The sequence below is a fragment of the Chiloscyllium plagiosum genome, unplaced genomic scaffold (genome assembly GCF_037043375.1).
Source record: "Chiloscyllium plagiosum isolate Xiang-an unplaced genomic scaffold, Cpla_swu_hap1 HiC_scaffold_42, whole genome shotgun sequence".
NCBI classification, from domain to species: Eukaryota; Metazoa; Chordata; class Chondrichthyes; order Orectolobiformes; family Hemiscylliidae; genus Chiloscyllium; species Chiloscyllium plagiosum.
In genome coordinates, this window is record NW_028270180.1 from 95,015,581 (window position 1) to 95,035,633 (window position 20,053).

General features: G+C 46.2%; 1 long non-coding RNA gene across 1 annotated transcript in view; it reads right to left on the bottom strand.

Moving 5' to 3' along the window:
- LOC148138010 (uncharacterized) overlaps positions 1 to 20,053 on the bottom strand; it is a 99,989-nt gene that overhangs the window by 20,057 nt on the left and 59,879 nt on the right. Inside the window, exon 3 of the long non-coding RNA XR_015754114.1 lies at positions 8,948 to 9,076. This is a non-coding gene — a long non-coding RNA (uncharacterized LOC148138010). The remainder of the gene's footprint in view (positions 1 to 8,947; positions 9,077 to 20,053) is intronic.

Sequence of the window (20,053 nt, forward strand, 5' to 3'; positions counted from 1 at the left end):
AGCAGAACAGTTTTAGCCACCAAACAGCATTCCGTTGCTCATAACTGCATTACACAGGAACTCATTGGAATTTTTTTAACAAACACATTGTGATAATTTTGGGGAACATCAATATTCACAAAATGTGGGACAGTCACACTGGCAAGAGTGATATTGGAAGAGGAGTTCAGAGAATTAGTTTTCAGTATTTCTTTGAATAACACATTGTGCAACTGGCTAAGGACAGAACTATCTCAGAGCGACCATTGTGTGATGAAACTTCATGAATGAGTAATGTCACCTGGAGAGATCCTCTGGGAAATTGTGATAAAGTGCAATTTAAAGAAATATAAAGTTTTAAAGTGAATCACAGAAAGGACAAGCTACAACTAGAAACAAAAATAACCAATAACATGGGTTTGAGAGGAGAACTGACCAAGGTAAACAGGCTAAACAGACTGAAATATGTGCCTGTCAATGAACAGTGGAAAACATTTGAAGGAGCAGTGTGAAACACTCAACAAAAGGACATTCCACTGAAACTGACAAATCCTCAGCAAGAAATCTCCATCGGTCCTACACTCAAGTAAAAATGATCATATTAGATTATTGGGCTGAGAGGATCACCAAAAAGTACTTAAAATCCTGAAGTGAGAGAATGTTTTAGGAGTAAGTTTTAAAGAGTTTGCAAAGGGTCTGCTCGCAGGAGGAGGTCAGATGGAAGAGGGAATAATTGTCAAGGTTTTATGTCACAAAAGGAACCGGGGGAGGTGAAGGTGCTGGAGGTGGTAAGAGTGTTACAGAGAGGGGTCAGGGCCTGAACGGTGTTACAAAGCCAGTCTGAATTTCTGCAGCTGGAGGGGTTTGCAGAGGTAGGGAGGGACATGTGTATTTTTATTTATTCATTCATGGGATGAGGATGTCACTGATTGGACCAACATTCTTTGCCCCACTGCTAATGACCCAGAGTATAGCACAGAGTCAGCCATATTGCTGTGGGTCTGGTGTCACGTGCAGGCCAGACCAGGTTAGAATGTCAGATGTTCTTCTCTAAAGGACATAAGTGAACCAGATGAGTACTTCCTCTACTGGTCAACAATGCTTTTATGGTGGCCTCACCAATGTCTTGTACAGATACAACATGACATCCCAACTCTTACTCTCAATGCTCTGCCCAAAGAAGGTAACCATCCCAAACGCCTGCTTCACCAACCTGTCAACCTGTGACACCACTTACAACAAACTGTGTACCTGCATTCCTGGGTCTCTGACTGACAACACTACCCAGGGCCCGAACATTAACTGTACAAGTCCCACCCTGGTTTGTTTCACCAAAATGGAACACCTCACATTTATCTAATTAAACTCCATCTGCTATTCTTCAGCTCACTATCCCAGTGTACTATTCGTCCTGTTGTATCATAGATAACTTTCTTCACTGTCCACTTTACCAACAATTTCAGTGTCACTCAAAAAACTTATTTACCACAAAACCAATATTCCCATCCAAACCATTAATCCAAATGACAAACAACAGGGGACCCACTTCACCGCTGGTCACATGTCTCCAGTCAGAAAGGCAACATGCCTCCCATCACCCACTGTCTCCTACCATCAAGCAAATTTTGTATCCAGTTGACTAGCTCCTCCTGAATGCCATATCCTTTTTACACTGATCTGAACTTATTACCCAGTTTACCATACAGAACGTAGAACACAGAACAGTACAGCACAAGACCCTTCGGCCATGATGCCATGCCCATCTTTTACCCAACTAAGATCAAACTAACTTACATACCCTTCATTTTGCTATCATCCATATGCCTATCTAAGAGTCTGTTAAAATGTCGCATTACACCCACCCACCACTCTCTATGTAAAGAACCTACATCTGAAATCTCCCCTTACCCATCCTCCAATCACCTTATAATTATGCCCCCCCTTGTACCATGTATGCCATGGGATAAAGAGGTCTCTCACTGTTCACTCTATCTTTGCCTCACACCATCTTGTTCACTTCTACCAAATCACACAACACTCTTCTTCACTCCAATGAGAAAAGCCTCAGCTCTCTCAACCTTTCTTCATAAGACATGCCCTCCAGACCCAGGTCGTATCCTGGTAAATCTCCTCTTTACCCTCTCTAAAGCTTCCACATCCATCCTGTAATGAAGGGATCAAAACTGAACACAATATTCTAATCGGGATCTAAACAGGGCTGTATAGAACTGCAGCATGACCTCATGGCTTTAAAACTCAATCCCCCAGCTAATGAAAGCCAATACAACATATTCTTTCTTAACAACACTACCAGCTTAGTGGCAAATTTGACGGATCTCTGTTCATGAAATCCAAGATCCATCTGTTCCTCCACACTATTCAGTATTCTGCCTTTACCCCTGTATTCTGCATTCAAGTCTCACCTTCCAAAATGCATCACTTCACACTTTTCCAGATTTGACTTCATCTGCCACTTCTCAGCCCAGCTCTACATCCTGTCAATGTCCCATTGCAACCTCCAGCAGACATCCAAACTATTCACACTCCACCAACCTTCGTGTCATTGGCAAACTTACTTACCCGCTCTTCCACTCACACATCCAAGTCATTCATAGAATCACAAAGAACAGAGATTTTTTGACATCTCCCTGCAGAAAACCACTGGTCACTGAGCTCCAGGCTGAATGATTTCAATCTGTCATCACCCTGTCTTCTATGGGCCAGGAATTCTGTATCCAGACATGCAGTTTCCCTGTATCCCATGCTCTGTACTTTCTCAATGAGCCATAAATGTGTTTTGTCACATTCTCAAAGGATTCAACAAGATTTGTGAGGCATGACCTGTCCCTTACAAAGTCATGTTGACTTTCTCTAATCAAACTATGGTTTTCTAAGGAATCATAAACCCTGTATCTCAGAGTCTCCAATAATCTGCACATCACAGACAGAAGACTGACAGGTCTGTGATTCCCAGGATTATCTCTATTCCCTTTCTTGAACAAGGCATGGCTGATTCACATAACCTGCACATCTTTGGGCTGTGGGTGGAAACCGGAGCACCTGTCGGAAACCCACACAGACATGGAGAGAATGTGCAAACTCCACGCAGACAGTGGCCTGGGGCTGGATTTGAAATCGCGTCCCTAGTGCTGTGAGGCAGCAGTGCTAACTACTGAGCCACCGTGCTGCCCCATGTAACTCTCTAGAGCCCTGCTTCTGATCCTTGGTTCCTCAAACTTAAGTTAGCTTCCTTCTTCCTCTTGACTAGATGTTCTACATCCCTTGGAACCTTGTCAAATGCTTTGCTGAAGTTCATGTGGACAACGCTGACTGCTCTGCCTTCATCTATCTCTTGGTCAACTCCTCGAAGAGTCAATCCGGTTTGTGAAACACGGTTTCCCACTCACAAAGCCATGCTGACTATCTCTAATCAGCCCTTGCCTTTCCAAATGTACGTAGCTCCTTTCTCTCAGAATCGCCTCCAACAACTTCCCAGCACTGGCTCACGGGGCTGTGATTTCCTGGCTTTTCCCTGCAGACCTTAAGTGATGGAATAGCATTAGCCACCCTCCAGTCTTCCGGTAACTCATTGTGTCTGTTGATAATATAAATATCTCTGTTAGGGACACTGCAATCTCTTCCCTAGCTTCCCATGAATATTCAAGGATAGACCTAATAAGCGACTGAGGATTGATCTACCTTTATTTGTTTTAAGATTCCAGCACTTATTCTTCTCTGTTGAGGATTCTTTCCAAGACATCGCTATTTATTTCCCCAAGTTCCTGAGCTTCCATGTCTTTCTCCACAGTAAATTCTGACAACACGATTTTGTCTAATATCTCACCTACCTCCTGATAGTTAAGGTGTCCTATTCTCTACCAAGTTACTCTTTATCTCTTATTGAAACTTGTGTAAAGGTTTCTGAAAATTCAAATAAACCGTATCCTCGGTACAACCACTCCTACATCCGTATCTATTCTGCTATTTATATTCACACCAATAAAAATAAAATCCAACAGGCTCAAAAACACATTCTCTTTTTCTTAAAAGTGTTTCTAAGGGTCCAGTTCATTGACATATCCTTTCAAACATATTTCAGCTCCCGACTTACTATCAGGCTAACACTGTTTGGTTTCAGACTGGCAGCAGAAAGGGTTATGGGAGTTCGTGTTTATCAATATGGAAAAGGTAGCTTACAGTTTCAACAGGAAATAGATGTTTTGGAAATAAGGAGGGTCGTGGGGACTGAAGGACATTATGGAGAAAGGGAGTGATGTGGGGATTGTATGAGGTTATGCATGTAGAGAATGCAGTGGTGATTGAAGAACATTATGGAGATAGGGAGTGCTGTGGGGCCTGAAAGGGGCCAAAGAGATCTGCAGGGCTGTTGGGCCTGAAGGAGGTTGCAAAGATCAGGATTAGATTAGATTACTTACAGTGTGAAAACAGGCCCTTCGGCCCAACAAGTCCACACCAACACGCCGAAGCGCAACCCACCCATTCCCCTACATTTACCCCTTCACCTAACACTATGGGCAATTTAGCATGGCCAATTCACCTGACCTGCACATCTTTGGACTGTGGGAGGAAACCGGAGCACCCGGAGGAAACCCACGCAGACACGGGGAGAATGTGCAAACTCCATACAGTCAGTCGCCTGAGTTGGGAATTGAACCCGGGTCTCTGGCGCTGTGAAGCAGGAGGATCATGGGGATTGAAGGAGGTTGCTCTGAATGGGAAGTTCGTTGGGTCAGGATGAGATTATGGAGATAGGGAGGGTGGTGGGGCCTTTTGGAGGTTGTGGAGTTAGGGAGGTTTATGGGGAATGATTCAGGTTACATGGATAGGAAGAGTCGTGGGGACTGAAGGAGTTTATGGAGATGGGGAGGACTGTGGGGACTGAAGGAGGTTATATAGATTGTAAGTTTATAGAGAAGCACAGGAAAGAAGAGCAGGTATCGGCCATTTGACCAGAGTCGGTCCCACCATTCAATATGATCACTACTGATCATCTCACCCAGTACAGTATTCCTGCTTTCACACCTTATTCTGATATTATAGTGACTACTGGCATTTCGTGATACAGCGGGCTGTAGTAACTGGGACGGGGGTGGGGGGGGGGGGGGTGGGTGGGGGGTGTCTTACAGAGATAGGGAGGGTTGTGAAAGCTGGGACAGGTGACAGATACTGGATAGGTTTTAGGAATAGGAGGACTTTACAGGGATTTGGAGGAATGCAGGGATGGGACGTGATAACAATCACAGGGAGGATTTTGGGAGCTCGATCGAGACGGGTACAGCTGAGAACAGAAGTGAGTCAAACATTCAGGACAGGCAGGGACGAGGTAGGACTAATAAATTAAACTAATAAATTAAATTTATTTCAATGCAAGGGGCCTAACAGGGAAGGCAGATTAACTCAGGGCATGGTTAGGAACATGGGACTGGGTTATCATCGTAATTACAGAAACATGGCTCAGTGATGGGCAGGACTGGCAGCTTAATGTTCCAGGATACAAATGCTACAGGAAGGATAGAAAGGGAGGCAAGAGAGGAGGGGGAGTGACATTTTTGATAAGGGATAGCATTACAGCTGTGCTGAGGGATAATATTCCCAGAAATACATCCAGGGAAGTTATTTGTGTGGAACTGAGAAATAAGAAAGGAAAGATCATCTTATTGGGATTGTATTATAGACCCCCCAATAGTCAGAGGGAAATTGAGAAACAAACTTGTAAGGAGATCTCAACCATCTGTAAGAATAATCGGGTAGGTATGGTAGGGGATTTTAACTTTCCAAACATTGACTGGGACTGCCATAGTGTAAAAGGTTTAGATGGAGAGGAATTTCTTAAGTGTGTACAAGACAATTTTCTTATTTAGTATGTGGATGGACCTACTAGAAAGGTGCAAAACTTGGACAACTCTTAGGAAATAAGGCAGGGCAGGTCAGTGAGGTGTCAGTGGGGGAGCACTTTGGGGCCAGCGACCATAATTCTATTTGTTTTTAAATAGTGATGGAAAAGGATAGACCAGATATAAAAGTTCTAAATTGGAGAAAAGCCAATTTTGACGGTATTAGGCAAGAACTTTTGAAAGCTGATTGGAGACAGATGTTCGCAGCTAAAGGGACGGCTGGAAAATGGGAAGCCTTCAGAAATGAGATAACAAGAATCCAGAGAAAGTATATTCCTGTCAGGGTGAAAGGGAAGGCTGGTAAGTATTGGGAATTCTGGATGACTAAATAAATTGAGTGTTTGGTTCAGAAAAAGAAGGAAACATATGGCAGGTATAGACAGGATAGATCGAGTGAATCCTTAGAAGAGTATAAAGGAAGTAGGAGTATACTTAAGAAGGAAATCAGGAGGGCAAAACGCAGACATGAGATAGGTCTGACAAAGAGAATTAAGGAGAATGCAAAGGGTTTTTACAAATATATTAAGGAAAAAAGGGTAACTAGGGAGAGAATAGGGCCCCACAAAGATCAACAAGGCGGCCTTTGTGTGGAGCCGCAGAAAATGGGGGAGATACTAAATGAAAATTTTGCATCAGCATTTACTGTGGAAAAAGCATATGGAAGATATAGACTGTAGGGAAATAGATGGTGACATTGTGCAAAATGTCCAGATATACAGAGGAAGTAGACTGGATGTCTTGAAATGGTTAAAGGTGAATAAACCCCCAGGAACTGATCAGGTTTTCCCCAAGAACTCTGTGGGAAACTTGAAAAGTGATTGCTGGGCCTCTTGCTGAGGTATTTGTATCATCGATCGTCACAGGTGAGATGCCGGAAGACTGGAGGTTGGCAAATGTGGTGCCACTGTTTAAGAAGGGCGGTAAAGACAAGCCAGGGAACTATATACCGGTGAGCCTGAACTCAGTGGTGGGCAAGTTGTTGGAGGGAATCCTGAGGGACAAGATGCACATGTATTTGGAAAGGCAAGGACTGATTAGTAATAGTCGACATGGCTTTGTGTGTGGGAAAACATGTCTCACAAACTTGATTGAGTTTTTTGAAGAAGTAACAAAGAAGATTGAGGAGGGCAGAATGATAGATGTGATCCATATGGACTTCAGTAAGGCGTTCGACAAGGTTCCCCATGGGAGACTGATCAGCAAGGTTAGAACTCATGGAATACAGGGAGAACTGACCATTTGGATACAGAACTGGCTCAAAGGTAAAAGACAGAGGGTGGTGGTGGAGGGTTGTTTTTCAGACTGGAGGCCTGTGAGCAGTGCAGTGCCACAAGGATCGGTGCTGGGCCCTCTACTTTTTGTCATTTACATAAATGATTTGGATGCGAGCATAAGAGGTATAGTTAGTAAGTTTACAGATGACACCAACATTGGAGGTGTAGTGGACAGCGAAGAGGATTAGAACAGGATCTGGACCAGATGGGCCAATGGGCTAACTTGCAGATGGAGTTTAATTCAGATAAATGCGATGTGCTGCATTTTGGGAAAGCAAATCTTAGCAGGACTTATACACGTAATGGTAAGGTCCTAGGGAGTATTGCTGATCAAAGAGACCTTGGAGTGAAAGTTCATAGCTCCTTGAAAGTAGAGTCGCAGGAAGATAGGATAGTGAAGGCGGCATTTGGTATGCTTTCCTTTATTGGTCAGAGTATTCAGTACAGGAGATGGGAGGTCATGTTGCGGCTGTACAGGACATTGGTTTGGCCACTGTTGGAATATTTTATGCAATTCCGGTCTCCTTGCTATTGGAAGAATTGTTGTGAAACTTGAAAGGGTTCAGAAAAGATTTACAAGGATGTTGCCAGGATTGGAGGACTTGAGCTACAGGGGGAGGCCGAACAGGCTGGGGCGGTTTTCCTTGGAGTGTCAGAGGCTGAGTGGTGACCTTATCGAGGTTTACAAAATTATGAGGGGCATGGATAGGATAAATAGACAAAGTCTTTTCCCTGGGGTCGGGGAGTCCAGAACTCGAGGGCATAGGTTTAGTTTGAGAGAGGAAAGATATAAAAGAGACCTAAGTGGCAACGTTTTCATGCAGAGGGTGGTACGTGTATGGAACGAGCTGCCAGAGGATGTGGTGGAGGATGGTACAATTGCAACATTTAAGAGGCATTTTGATGGGCAAATGAATGGAAAGGGATTGGAGGAATATGGGTTGGGTGCTGGCAGGTGGGACTAGATTGGGTTGGGATATCTGGTTGGCATGGACGGGTTGGACCGAAGGGTCTGTTTCCGTGCTGTACATCTCTATGACTCTATCACTCAGAGGTTATAGAAATAAACTGTGTGGTCGCGTCTGGAGGAGGTTAAAGGTATAAAGGTTTGTATTTACCGAAGGAAATGACATCAATCGGGACCAGCAGAGTTTACAGTGACTGAGTGCGTTTTAGAGACAGGAAGAGTTCATAGTCATCATTAGAAATGCAGAAACTAATTTATGAGAGAAGCAGAGTCACTCTGCTTTTTGCCCAGAGACAAGGAGGAGTCCAACAGCTGGAGGAGGTTACTAAGGTACAGAGCTTTTTTGTTGTCGTGACGGGAAGGTTACAGAGATCATGAAGGTAGTAGGAGTTCAAAAAAGTCACAAAGACAGGGAGGTTTTTCAGGTCTGCAAAGGACGACCCTGACGAGGATGGCTTAAGGAACTGAAGAGTTGTTTTTCTTCAGTTAAGGAGAGATGTGACAGAACCCGGGATTAAAGGCAAAGGCAGAAACTTGGAGAGTTTTACTGATATGAGGAGCTTACAGGGATAAGCAGGATTGTAGGGGCTGATAGAGATAGGGGAAGTGGTATCGATGAAATAGACAATGGAGAAACTGACAGACATAGGGAGGGTTCTGTGGAACAGATGAATTTACAGAAAACATGGTGATAATGAAGCCTGAGAATTTCCTCATGTTCCTTGCCCAGCATTGTTCCTACATCATGCCCTCAGGGTCTGAATTAAAGTCCACTAACTCCTCCCTGTGCTGTTTACTGTGAGTGATCTTACCGACTGCAGGATTCACTGAAGGCTCCAGATCTCACTCTCCATCTCTCTCTGGCTGACCAACTGTCTTCAATGTGGTGATGGACGAGACAGGAATTGGGAATTCTGCTGAGTCAGGGACATCAGGAATACCTACATGAGACAGAGAAGTGGACAGAATGGGAAATTAGACTAATGCAATGAAGGTTACACATGGAGAATGGCACTGAGTCCCAAAGAGATCTGGAAATTCCCAGTCTCCATCCACGGCCTGTGCAGTTGCTTCCCTCTGGAGTGAGGAATGCTGTTGGCTCATGATCTGGAGTAGCTGCAAGAGCGAGAGACACTGATAGAGACTGCAATTGGACCCACACAGTGAGGGATACCACATGGAGAGAGACCGTGATATCAGCAGAGTGCAGGAATGTATCAGGATCACACAATGGTATCATCAGAAGTGGTTCTGACCAGTGAGCACTGCTAACAGTACTCAGAGAGGACTGAGCTATTTTATTGGGATAGGCTCCTCTGGTACCAGATTATGCAGTGTGCTATAAATGGACACAGATGAGGAGGGGGACAGGTCTGAGGTGAATGGAAATTCCCAAGTCCAAAGAGAAAGGTGGAAATATTGGAACACCATGGAGATGTGAATGAAGACCAAAAGAAAGAAACAGTAAGGGACTGAGTTTAATTGAAATACGACATTGTCAAACAGATTGGTGACAGGAAATTATTGGTTAAAATAAAGTAAATGCCTTTTCTGCCTCTCACAATTCCTCATGCACCACAAGTGACATCACTTCCGCCCCTCACATCATCGCTGATGTCACACACTCAGTGACTTCCACGCCCCCCCACTGTTGTGTTTGCCACCACTTCCGCCCCCATCAATGCTACTCACCTGCATTCTGCTGACACCACCCGCAGGTCCCACCGTCACCATCCCCGCCCCCAGAACCCTGAGGGGAACACCGCCCCTGCTCATGACTCCATCCCCATTTCCCCTAACACCACACCCACTCCAGTTACAGGCTCCATCGCCTCCGCTCGCTCTACACCTACGCCTCGTCCCAGCTCCCAGTCCTGCCGAGTTTTCACCATTCCCCCTGACCTCCCCCTCACTGAGGACGAATGATCAGTCCTCAGCAAAGGACTCACCTTTATCCCCCTCCGTCCACACATCAATTAATTTAATACACGCCGTGACATCGAACACTTCTTCCACAACCTCCGCCTCAGAGCTTACTTTTACAATGAAGGCTCCCGCCTATTTTCTGAGGACCCCTTTGCCAGCCTCCAATACACTCCATCCACCTGGACACCCCGCGCTGGCCTATTACCTGCCTTCGATTTCTTCATTTCCAACTTCCACCGAGACATTAACCGCCTCAACCTATCTACCCCCTCCCCCACTCCAAGCTCTCACCCTCACAACGTGCAGCCCTCCACTTCCTCTGCTCCAATACCAACCTCACCATCAAACCAGCAGATAAAGGGGGTGCTGTGGTAGTCTGGTGCACTGACCTCTACACCGCTGAAGCCATGATGCCAACTCAAAGACACTTCCTCCTACCACCCCCTCTACCATGATCCACCTCCCATCATCAAACCATCATCTCCCAGAGCATACAGAACCTCATCACCTCAGGAGGAGATCTCCCACCCACAGCTTCCAACCTCATTGTCCAGGATCCCCCACTGCCCGGTTCTACCTCCTTCCCAAGATCCACAAGCCTGACCACCCTGGCCGACCCATTGTCTCAGCATGCTCCTACCCCACCGAACTCATGTCTGCCTACCTCGACATTGTCCTATCCCCCAGTCCAGGAACTACCCACATTCGTTCGAGACACCACTCACACCCTCCACTCCTCCAAGACTTCAGTTTCTCTGGCCCCCAACGCCTCATCTTCACAATAGATATCCAATCCCTCTACACCTCCATCCGCCATGACCAGGACCTTCTTCATCTCCCGACGTCCACAACAGTACCCTTCCACCGATACTCTCAATCGTTTGGCTGAACTTGTCCTCACCCTTAACAATTTTTCATTCAAATCCTCCCACTTCCTCCAGACCAAAGGGGTAGCCATGGGCACCCGTATGGGTCCAAGTTATGCCTGTCTCTTTGTTGGCTACATAGAACAGTCCATATTCCGTAGTTACAATGGCACCACTCCCCACGTCTTCCTCCGCTACATTGATGACTGCATTGGCGCCACCTCGTGCTCCCGTGAGGAGGTTGAGCAATTCATCAACTTCACCAACACATTCCACCCTGACCTTAAATTTACCTGGACCATCTCTGATACCTCCCTCTCCTTCCTGGACCTCTCCATCCCCATTAATGATAACCGACTTGACACTGACATTTTTTACAAACCTACCAACTCCCACAGCTACCTAGATTACACATGTTCCCACCCTACCGCCTGCAAAATTCCCAACCCCTATTCCCAATTCTTCCGCCTCCGCCGTATCTGCTCCCAGGAGGACCAGTTCCACCATAGAACACACCAGATGGCCTCCTTCTTTAGAGACCGCAATTTCCCTTCCCACGTGGTTAAAGATGCCCTCCAACGCATCTCGTACACATCCCGCACCTCCTCCCTCAGACCCCACCCCTCCAACCGTAACAAGGACAGAACGCCCCTGGTGCTCACCTTCCACCCCACCAACCTTCGCATAAAACAAATCATCCGCCGATATTTCCGCCACCTCCAAACGGACCCCACCACCAGGGATATATTTCCCTCCCCACCCCTCTCCACTTTCCACAAATACCATTCCCTCCGTGACTACCTGGTCAGTTCCACGCCCCCAAAAAACCACCCTCCCTTCCTGGCACCTTCTCCTGCCACTGCAGGATTTGCAAAACCTGCGCCCACACCTCTCCCCTCACCACCATCCAAGGCCGCAAAGGAGCCTTCCACATCCAAAGTTTTACCTGCACATCCACCAATATCATTTATTGTATCCGTTGCTCCCGATGTGATCTCCTCTACATTGGGGAGACTGGACACCTCCTAGCGGAGCACTTTAGGGAACATCTCTGCTACACCCGCACCAATCAACCCCACCGCCCTGTGCCCCAACATTTCAACTCCCCCTCCCACTCTGCCGAGGACATGCAGCTCCTGTGCTTCCTCCACCACCACTTCCTCACCACCCAACGCCTGGAGGAAGAACGCCTCACCTTCCGGCTCGGAACACTTCAACCCCAGGGCATCAATGTGGTCTTCACCAGTTTCCTCATTTCCCCTTCCCCCATCTCACCCCACCTCCAGCCTTCCAGCTCAGCACCACACTCATGACCCATCTCCCTTCCCACCTATCCATTCCACCCTCCTCTCTGACCTATCACCCCCATCCCCACCCCCATTCACCCATTGTACTCTTTGCTACCTTCCTCCATCCTCCACTTTGACCTATCGCCTTCTTCCCCACCCCATTCACCTATTGTACGCTATGCTACTTTCTCCCCATCCCCACCCCCTCTCATTTATCTCCCCACTCTGCTGGCTCCCGGCATCTGTTCCTGATAAAGGAAACGTCAATTTTCCTGCTTCTGGGATGCTGCCTGACCTGCTGAGCTTTTCCAGCACCACTCTAATCTAGACTCTGGTTTCCAGCATGTGTAGTCCTTGTTTTTACCTTATTGGAGGAGCAGACTACCGAGGTAAGGCATGTTGTAGACACTGAAGCAAGTTACAGCGATAGGGCTGGTAGTCTGGAATGCAGTACATTTCAACTTTGTGGAGGGAGTATCGGGAAGGGAGGAGGTTACAGCGATAGGATCTGTTATAGGAATTAAATATTATTGAAGACACTGGATCACAAGACATGCAATAGATACACTGTTGCAGAGTAGTGAGTTTTGTGTGTGTGTACTGTGCTCCCCCTCCAGGACTGTATCTATGTCATGTTGTGTTAACAGATGTTTGGAGCCCTCTCATTGTTCTTTGCTCTGTGTACTGTGGGTGACCTTACTTCACTACAGGATTTATTGAAGGATCCAGATCTCCTTTCCCTTTGTCTCTCTCTGGCAGACCAACTGCGTTCAATGTGGTGATGGACGATCCACCCAGCAGCTGGGAAGGCTATTGAGTCAGGACTTTCCTGAGTAATTACAGGAGACAGAGAAATAGACAGAATAGACAGATGCAGTGAGGGTTACACATGGAGAATGGCACTGAGTTCCACAGAGGTCTGGAAAATGGAGCGATATTAAGTAATAGTCCTAGATTGCTGGAAGGTGTCAGGATCACACAATTGTGTCGGAAGAATGGGTTTCGCTTCATGATGCCCTGGTATCAGTGCTCAGGGATGAGCACCCAGTGAGCAGGTGAAGTGATGGCCTCGTGGTATTATTGCGAGAGAATGTATCCAAAACCTCAGCTCATGTTCAGGGGAGGCAGGATTGAATCCCGCCATCTGAAAAGGAGACATTTGAAATCAATAATTTTAAAAATAATAATTAACAATCCACAAATAAGTATGAAACCATTACTGATGTACAACAAATCCAAACACTTGTCCTTTCGAGAAGGACATCTGCCCATCCTCACGTGGTCTGCACAACATCCCCAGAGCAAAGTGTTTGCCTTTCAATTACCCTCTGAAATGGCCGAGCAAGTTACTCAGTTCAAGGGCTTCCAGGACTGAGGAAGAAAGGCTGCTCAGCCAGAGACTCTCACATCCCATACCTGATTTAAAAATCTATTAAGATGGTCCCCCTGGAATTGTGCTGGGACCAGCGTCCTGGCCAATCATGTCGGTAGGTTTATGGACAGGGCATTAAACTGACAGAGGGGATGCAGGTGAAATGAGCTTTCCAAATCCAAATAGAAAAGGTGAAGCAATGGAAGAGCATGAGGATGTGGCTGAAGACAAGCAGAAAGGAACAGGAAGGGATAGAGGTTAACTAAAATTGTACATCAGCGAATAGATTTGTGACAGAAAATTGTGGTAGAGAGTATATAATGTTTTTTTTTGAATGGACAACGTTGCTGCAAAAAGGTCAATGGATTTGTGACACAGAGATAAAAGAGATTTAGACACCAGGGAGACATGGATACAGGGTGAACAGAAATATTCAGTGGTTCAGTCTTGTGCAAACTCAGGCAAAATGGGTAACACTAACAATAATGGGTAAGAAAGGCATTACAGAGAAAGCATTTGGCCTCAGATCATGAAGTAGAGTCAGTCTGAATGTAAATTCTGGCTACTACTTGCCAAGGACACAAGCAGCAGAACAGTTTTAGCCACCAAACAGCATTCCCTTGTTCATCACTGCATTAAACAGGAACTCATTGGAATTTTTTAACAAAGGCATTGTGATAATTTTGGAAAACTTCAATATTTGTATAATCTGGGACAATCACACGGTCAACATTGATGTTGAAAGGAGTTCGGAGAATTTTTTTTTCAGTGTTTCTTTGAAAAACACATTGTGCAACTGGCTCGGGGCATAACTATCGCAGAGCGACCGTGTAATGAAACTTAGTGAATGAGTAATGTCACCTGCAGAGATCCTTCGGGAAATTGTGATAAAGTGCAGTTTAAAGAAATATAAAGTTTTAAAGAAAGGACAAGCTACAACTAGAAACAAAAATAGCCAATGACATGAGTTGAAGAGGAGAACTGGCCAAGGTAAACAGGCTGAACAGACTGAAATATGTGCCTGTAAATGGACAGTGGAAAACATTTGAAGGGACAATGCAAAATACTCAACAAAAAGACATTCGATTGAAACAGTAAAAACCTCAGCAAGAAATTCCCACTGATCCCTCACTCAGGACAAAAGGAATCAAACTAGATTATGATGCTGAGAAGATCACCAAAAAGTACTTAAAATCCTGAAGTGAGAGAATGTTTTAGGAGTAAATGTTAATGGATTGCAATGGGTCTGCTCGCAGGAGGAGGGCTGTAGGAAGGGAAGCCACGGTCAGGGTTCATTGACACAATAGGAACAGGGAGATGTGAAGATGCTGGAGGTGGTGAGAGTGTTACAGAGAGTGGTCAGGGTGTTACAAAGCCAGGACGGATTGCTGCAGCTGGAGGGGTTTGCAGAGGTATGGAGGGACATAGGTATTTTTATTTATTCATTCATGGGATGTGGGTGTCACTGCCTGGAACAACGTTCTTTGACACCACTGCTAATTACCCAGAGGGCAGCACAGAGTCAGCCATATTGCTGTGGGTCTGGAGTCACATGTCGGCCAGACCAGGTTAGAATATTTGATGTCCTTCCCGAAAGGAAGTTAGTGAACTAGATGAGTTCTTCCTACTGATCAACAATGTTTTTATGGTGGCCCCACCAATGTCTTTTACAGTCACAACATGACATCCCAACTCTTACCCTTAATGCTCTCCCTAATGAAGGTAACCATCCCAAACGCCTGCTTCACCAGCCTGTCTACCTGTGTCACCACATTCAAAGAACTGTGTACCTGGGTCACTGGGTCACTGACTGACAACATTACCTAGGGCCCGAACATTAACTGTACAAGTCCCACCCTGGTTTGTTTCACCAAAATGGAACACTTCACATTTATCTAATTAAACTCCATCTGCTATTCTTCAGCCCACTATCCCAGCAGTACTGTTACAACCTTCTTCACTGTCCACTTTACTACCAATTTCAGTGTCACCCAAAACAATTACTTACCAGGAAACCAATATTCCCCGCCAACCCATTTATCCAAATGACAAACACCAGTGGGCCCACTACACCGCTGGTCACATGCCTCCAGTCAGAAAAACAACATGTCTCCCATCACACTCTGTCTACAACCATCAAGCAAATTTTGTATCCAGTTCACTAGCTCCTCCTGAATGCCATATCCTTTTTACACTGATCTGAGCTTATTACCCAGTTTACCAGACAGAACATAGAACACAGAACAGTTCAGCCCAAGACCCTTCGACCATGATGCTATGCCAACCTTTTATCCGACTGTAAGATCAAACTAACTTACATACCCTTCGGTTTACTATTATCCATGTGTCTGTCCAAGAGTCTATTAAATGTCCCAGATGTGTCTAATTTTACTACCACCATTGACAGTCCATCCAACCACCTACCATTCTCTATCCTCTGATCCATCCTCCATTCACCTTAAAATTACACCCCCTTGTAATAGCCATTTATGCCATAGGAGGAAAAGTCTCTGACTATTCACTCACTCTGTGTCTCTCATCATCTTGTTCACCTCCACAAAGTCACCCCACCCCCTTCTTCACTTCAATTAAAAAAGCCTTAGCTCCCTTAACCTTTCTTCGTTAGAACTGCCCTCCATTCCAGGCAGCATCTTGGTAAATCTCCTGTGTACGCTCTCTAAAACTTGCACAGCCTTCCTGTAAACAGGGGACCAGAACTGAACACAATATTCCAAGTGTGGTCTCACCATGACGCTATAAAGATGCAGTGAAACCTCACGGCTCTTACAGTCAATCCCCTTCTAAGAGGAGCCAATGCAACATATGCCTTTTTAACAACCCTACCAACGTGCGTGGCGATTTTGTGGGATCTATGGACACGGACCCCATGATCTCTCTGTTCCTCCACACTGCCAAGTATTCTGCCTTTTAACGCTGTATTCTATATTCCGGTACGACCTTCCAGAGTGAATCACTTCACACTTTTCCAGATTGGACTCCATCTGCCACTTCCAGCCCAGCTCTGCGTTCTGTCAATGTCCCATTGCAACCTACAACAGCCCTCCACATTACCCACCACTCCACCAACCTTCAGGTGATTGGCAAACTTACTAACCCACTCTCCAACATCCACATCCAAGTCATTTACAAAAATCACAAAGAGCAGAGTCCCAGAGCCGATTGTTACAGAACACCACTGGTCACTGAGCTCCAGGCTCAATACTGTCCATCTGGTGCCACCCTCTGTCTTCTCTGGGCCATCCGATCCTGTATCCAGACAGACAGATTTCCCTGTATCCCAATTTTCCTTCTTTTCTGAATGAGCCATCAACATATTCCGCCATATCCTCAAAGAATTCAATAAGGTTTGTGAGGCATGACCTGACCACTCACAAACCCATACTGACTGTGGCTAATTTAACTATGGTTTTCCAAGTAGTCATAAATCCTGTCTTTAGAGTCCTCGCAAATAATCTGCACACCACAGACATTCGACCAAATCTGTAATTCCAAGAATTCTATCTCTGTAACATGGCTCGGACTTTACAAATCTTCCCTCCTCTGCCATGTTCCCCAGAAGGGCACTGGACGGTGGTGGGGATTACAGAGATAGAGAAGGATATCAGGACAGGAGGATTTTGCAGACATTAGGAGGTTTGCAGTGCCAAAAGGAGGCTTCAGTAATTGTGAGGTTTCATGGTGATGAAGGCATTTGAGGAGGGAGGGAGGGAGGGAGGATTGTAGGGAAATGAGAGGTTTCACAGTTTAGGTGTTTTGTTAGGGCTGCAAGTGGTTCCTGAGTTGGGGAGGGTGTAAGCACTGGTGGATATTACATAAACATGTGGTTTTGGTTGCAATGCAGAAAGAGAATTCAGGAAGCTGGAGAGTATGGGATCTGAACGAGGTTACACAAATGGGAAGAGTTGTCAGGAGTGGAGGTGATTACAGAGACAGCAATGGTATGATCTGGAGCAGACGACCCAGATTGGGAGGGTTGTGGGGACTGGAGGTGGTTTGACAGGGAGGGAGGACCATAGACCCACAGGAGGTTACAGAAATGTAGAGAGCTGTAGGGCTGACGGGCTCATGGAGATGGTAATGTTGGGAGGGATGGAGATGTTTACAGGGATCACGATGTTTGTAGGCCAGGGCTGGATCACATACAGGGACTGTTTTAGGGTGCTGAGCAGATTACAGAGATAAAGTTATTTGTATCGACTGGAAGAACAAACAGAGATAGTCGTGACTGAAGATGTTTATAGACATAGGAAGGCTTAGGTTCTGGGAGTTATGGAGGCTGTGGAATCTGGATTACTTTTCAGAGACTGGGATAACAATTTTGGTCAGAAACAGTTTCACAGATAAGGGAGCATAGCACAAACAGGAAGAAGTTGTAGAGGAGGGTGACGTTTAAACAGATAGTGGTGTATGAGCTGGACAAGGTTATGAAGATGGGTAGATGGTGGAGACCCAGGAGGAGCTTACATTGACATGGGGGTGATAGTGACAGGAGGGTGTTAAATAGATAGTGGGTTTTGTAGGGACTGGATTGGGAGAGGCACAGGCATGGAGTGAGTTCGACAGATCAGGAATACTGCAGAGACCTGAGAGGATTACACTGATAGCGATGGTGGTCGGGTCTCCACAGACTGTTGGTGTTTAGGGACTGGAAGAGACTTGTAGATAGGGAGGGATGTAAGAGCTTATGGAGAGTGGAAGAGTTGGAGCAATTTGCAGAGGCAGGTTTCTCAGACAGGAGTAGGTTATAGATAGTGAGGGTTGTGTGGTCTGAGGAAGTCAAAAAGAGAAGGTTGTTCACGTCTGGAAGAGGTTACACTGACAGGGACATTTGAAGAGACTGAAGCAAAAATGCAAGGAGAAGGTTACACAGAGAGGGAGGTGAGTAGGGACTGAAGGTGAATACACAGACATGGAGGGTTGTATTGTTAGACGGAGCTGAGAGGGATAGGGACCGGTGTAGGGATTTACACAGATAGAGAAGGTTGTGTTTTTGGTGAAGGTTACAATGATACAAACAGTGTTAGCGAGTGTTTAGTGGACTACAGAGGAGCTCAGAGAGAATGTATTATGGGGAGTGGAGGAGATTACAGACACAGAGATGGCTGTCGGGTTGAAAAGAGCTTCTACAGATCCTCAGTGCTGTAATGCTGGAGGGACGTTATAACAGTGAGTGTTGCCAAGACTTAATTACTTCACGGATATAGAGCAGGTCTCAGCACGTAACAGTTAAACGGAAGTTGAGACAGTCCAGATGAGTTTTCAGAGATACAAATATTTATGGGAGTTTCAAGAGGGAACAATGATTGGGAGTGCTGTACCAAATGGTAATAGTTATAGGGAGGGTTCTGAAAGCAGGAAGAGGTGACAGACATATCGATCTTTGCAAGGACTGGAGAAGGTTACATCGCCAAGGAGTGTTTTAGAGTCTGGAGGAGACTACAGTGTTAAGGAGAATATTGGGGATAAGGCCAGGTGTAAGAGACGGGGATGGTTGACAGGGTTGGACAATATCCTGAATAGAATCGCCATCGTGTGCAACCAGGCCATTCGGCCCAATCAGTCCATTCCAAAACTCTGAAGAGCATCCTACCCAGACCCACCCCTCTACCTGTACATTAAACACTGCATTTCTCGTGGTGAATTTATTAAACCACATATTCCTGAATACCACAGTTAATTTATGATGGCCAATTCACTGATGGTGCAAATTTTGGACACACACACACACACTCAGCAAGGGAGCGACACGCAAACACACACGGTGAGGGAGATACCCGCAGACAAACAGCGAGGGAAGGACATGCACACACACACACAGAGTGAGGGGGATACCCGCAGACACACAGCGAGGGAAGGACATGCACGCACACACACACACAGTAGGGGGATACACGCAGACACACAGCGAGGGAAGGACATGCACGCACACACACACACAGTAGGGGGATACACGCAGACACACAGCGAGGGAAGGACATGCATACACATACACACACACACAGCGAGGGGGATACACACAGACACACAGCGAGGGAAGGACATGCACACACACACACACACAGAGGGGGATACACGCAGACACACAGCGAGGGAAGGACATGCACACACACACACACACACAGTGAGGGGGATACCCGCAGACACACAGCGAGGGAAGGACATGCACGCACACACACACACACACAGTAGGGGGATACACGCAGACACACAGCGAGGGAAGGACATGCACGCACACACACACAGTAGGGGGATACACGCAGACACACAGCGAGGGAAGGACATGCACACACACACACACAGAGGGGGATACCCGCAGACACACAGCGAGGGAAGGACATGCACACACACACACACACACAGTGAGGGGGATACCCGCAGACACACAGCGAGGGAAGGACATGCACGCACACACACACACAGTAGGGGGATACACGCAGACACACA